Source organism: Adiantum capillus-veneris, chromosome 7 (assembly GCF_014529385.1).
Source record: "Adiantum capillus-veneris isolate H3 chromosome 7, ASM1452938v2, whole genome shotgun sequence".
NCBI classification, from domain to species: Eukaryota; Viridiplantae; Streptophyta; class Polypodiopsida; order Polypodiales; family Pteridaceae; genus Adiantum; species Adiantum capillus-veneris.
In genome coordinates this window covers 20,425,406-20,429,930 of record NC_140937.1, presented here as the reverse complement: position 1 = coordinate 20,429,930, position 4,525 = coordinate 20,425,406, and positions in this window count along the sequence as shown.

The window sequence follows — 4,525 nt, the reverse complement described above, 5'->3', positions numbered from 1 at the left end:
ATAGAAAACGCACAGTAGTCATACGACAAGTGGGAGCAAAAGTCTCTTCATAATCTATGCCTTTTTTCTGTGCATAACCCTTTGCAACAAGTCGAGCCTTATGGCGATCGATCTCACCATCCGGCTTGCGTTTCAACTTGTAAACCCACTTCGTACCAATGGCCTTTTTGCCAGGAGGCAAATCACATAAAGTCCATGTGTCATTTTCTATAAGTGCATCATATTCTGATTGCATGGCAGCCATCCAATTTTCTGAATTTTGTGCTTCATCAAAAGATAGAGGCTCATCAACATCATGTAAACTAGACACAGCCAAAGCATAACAATCTGATGCATAAGATACATGGCAAGAGCCTGAACGAGTACGACTAGACAAAGGTTCATCCAATTTACTGTCACGCAAAGTGTGCACCAGCCATTTTGGCATACCTCTAGCCTGCTCATTTTCAGCCCTTTCCTCATCAAGTACATCATGTACATCTGCATCAGTAATAGGCTGATCTAAAACATTTTCAGAAACCCCCATACGCTGTACATTTGCCTCATTGGAACTTACATTCGTATTTCCACCACTGAAAAGAGGCAACAAAGTGTCATAAATGTCTTGTGAGCTTACATTACTGTCTCTAGTACATGACAGCAAGGGTTTAACAGAATCTTCCACAAACACTACATCCCGAGAAACCAGAATACGTTTTGTTTGCAGATGATACAACCTGTAACCTTTTCTTTCAGCACTATAGCCAACAAAAATACATTTGACAGCCTTATCATCCAATTTTCTGCGCTGCACTTGTGGCACCAAAGCATATGCCAAACAGCATGTGCTCAATAGAAGGCTTTCTATCATGCCATGCTTCATATGGAGTAATAGACTGCAAAGCTTTCGTAGGACACCTGTTAAGTACATAAGTGGCACACATGATGGCCTCAAGCCAAAAAGAATGCGGTAAAGCTTGACTTTTGACCATACATCGTGCCATTTCCGTTAGTGACCTGTTTTTCCTCTCAGCAACACCATTTTGCTGAGGTGTATAAGGCACTGTACATTGGTGTTTTATCCCACGACTAGCCAAAAATGCATTAAATTCATGAGACATATACTCCCCCCCTCAATCAGAATGGAGGGTGCCCATAGTACATTTCGAGACATTTTCAGCCATAGCCAAAATTTTTTTGAAGCACATAAAAACTTCGGACTTCGCTTTAAGCGGAAATACCCATGCATGCGTGGAGTAATCATCAATGAAAGTCACGAAGTACAGGTAACTGCCCAAGGACGGAGTTTACATGGGCCCACAAACATCACTATGCACAAGCTGCAACCTGCATGTGGCCCGAACTGAACCATCCTTTGGAAATTTAGAATGCTGCATCTTACCCAAAATAAAGGCTTCACAAACATGTTTGATAGGTGCTTCAAGAGGTGGCAAAGAAGCAACCTTATTAGATTTCTGCAAACGCAGCAAACTGACAAAATTCAGATGACCAAAACGTGCATGCCAAAGTTTTGCATCTGAAATAGACCTTGAATCTGCAACAACATTTGTAAAATTTTGTCCACACTTGTCATATAAAGTGAGCTTATACAGCCCACGGCACAAAAGCCCAGATGCAACAATTTCATCACCAAAACTGAGATTATGAACTGTACATCTGTCATCCACAAATTTGACTACAAGTCCAAGTCTAGCAAGTGAGGATACAGACAAGAGATTCTTCTTGATCCCAGGTACATAAAGTGCATCAACAAGTGTGAAGGAATTGCCATTAGCAGCAATGAGCACAATCTTTCCAACTCCCTGAACTGGATAAGAGGCGTTGTTGGCACAAGTGACTGAATTCCCATGAGGGACAGAATCGAGAGAGGTAAACAATTCACGATGTGAGGTAATGTGCTTTGTAGAACCACTGTCAAAATACCACAGATGTGAATCCGCAGCAATTGACAAGCATGCATCATGGACAGCAGGATTGTAAGTGCACTCTGCGCTAAAAGCCCATTCTGCATCAACATCAGCATTATAGTCTCCTTTCACAGAAGACTCAACAATGGCTGCATTTGTAGTGGAACCAACATTTGTAGTGGAACCACCCTCTTTCTTCTTAGCCTCTTTGGCCTTCAACTTAGGACACGACTTGATCAAGTGATCATTGGCTTTACAATAATGGCAACGCATCTTCTTTTTGCCCTTATCACCATAATTGCCAGATGAAGTACTGCCAGCAGAAGCATTAGGAACATAATTTTTGCCACTCGCAGCAGAACCATAAGAAGTGGCTGCATTACTGTTACCACCCTTTATTTGAGAAGCAATAAAAGCCTGTTCAGCTGCACGCTTCCTAGTCCTGTTTTTTCTGAAAAGTGACTCTTGCAACAAAAATGTGCATAATGCATCAAACTTGACAACTTCAGGATTTCCTTGGGTCATAAGTCTCCAAGTACTAGCAAAAGTCTGGTAGGAATCTGGTAAGGCATCAAGAACAGTCTGCACAAGGGAACTGTCTGAAATGACTTCACCTACAGAAATAAGCTGCTCATTGATATTCTTGACACTAGCAAGGAAAGTGTCCATATCATCTTCCTCATGTATAATCTTTGACTCCATCTCTTTACACAACAAAGCAATTTTAGCCTCATTGCGGCTTGCATAAAGACCTGCTAAAATATCCCAAGCCTGTTTTGTTGACTTTGCTGAACGGATGTGAGGAACAATGGTGCGCTTCACAGACAACACAATCAATGCATGAGCCTGCGCATCCTTAACATCCCAACGAGCTTGTTCTGCAGTAGACAAAACAACTCTTACAGCTGCAATCCTTGTAGCAAGACTTGTAACATCCTCAACATCGCCTACATCCTCAGAACCAGGAAGTACATCAATGCCCTGCACAATGTTCCAGACACCCTTTGACACAAGAACATGTTGCATCATATAACCCCACATAGGGTAGTTATCCCCATCCAACCTGTCCTCAACAACAAACATCTTGAACACATCTGTGTTGTTGTTGTCAGCCATGGTAAATGCTGCACCTGATGTGAAAACTGCTCGAAAATAGGAGAAACAAAGAGGGAACAACCTGTGCTATATAGTACAAACCGTAAAAGACTATAAGGCACCTGTAATGCAGAAAACGGCAGTGACAGAAATTTTGCACAAAATGACGAAATAGCCTATGCAGTACTGCCTGTAGTGGAAACGGAGGCCGTAATGAGCTCATTGAGCAGGCGTGTGCTAGAGCAACTGGCGACTAAGCCCGGGAGGACGTGACCTGCTCTGATACCAATTGTTGGAATTAGGGTTGCAGAGAAACACACACAGCTTGGAGAAGACAAAGGAAGCTCAAGGCACACAATAGAGAGTGTGTTACTTAGTGTGCAATGAAAAGATAGATAGCCCTAGAGTGATGGGCGTATATACAATGCACGGGGAAAAAAACCTCCTAAAGAGGGAAAAAATGCCCCGGCGGTCCTAGTGTGTTCACACACATCACTACCACATGTATATGGTAACATGCATAACCTTAAAATGTTATCGGTTACTAAGTGATACAACCTTCCTGCAATCAACTGAAGATTTTTGGATTACTGAATAGTAACTTCTTTCTGGTTGTATTCTTTTCTATCAAACTCTCCTCCATAGGTTAATAGACTAACAACATCCTGAGACCACTTTGGTATCATTTCTATGTTGAATAAGTACGCATCTGGCATGTCGTCATCTACACCTATAGGGTCTTCTCCATTCGTCAACCTTGAAAGGTGATCCGCTCTAAGATGTGTCTTTCCTTTTTTTACTACTACCGTGAAGTCGAATTCTAATAAGATGATGAACCATCTCACTATTCATCCCGTATTGCATGGTTTGTTCACTAGGTAGAGCAAGGCTTGATGATCTGTGAAAAACACAAACTTATTGGCTAGAAGATAATGCCAAAATTTCTTCACAACATAAATCATTCCTAATCCCTCTCGCTCTGTTGTTGTGTAATTCCTTTCAGCATTGTTGAGCTGTCCACTAGCATAGCAGATTGGAAAATCCATGTTTCCTTCTTCTGGTTGAGTCACGATGCATCCTATTGTATATGCCGAAGCATCTATATGTACATGGAATATCTTCTCCCAATCTCCTATTAGCATGTAAAGTGGTTGGCCTATTATAGCGTACATGTAAATGAATCGTCTATAATATCCACAATTTTCCATAAAGCTCTGCACTTGTTTCATGTTGGTTGGTCTAGGCATATCCACTATTACTTTTATCTTTTCCATATCCGTGGATATTCCGTTATGTGAGACAATATGTCCTAGAGTTCTTCCTTGTCGGACCATAAACACACATTTCTCAGGATTGAGACAAATGCGATATGTCCTACATTTCTCGAATACCTTTCTTAGGTGTTCTAGATGCTCATCTCTCAGAAGAGAGTGTACACACAAATCAACCATGTATATTTCTAGAAACAACCTCAAGTACTCTTTGAAAGCATGCGTCATCAGCCTTTGGAATGTTACGGGAGC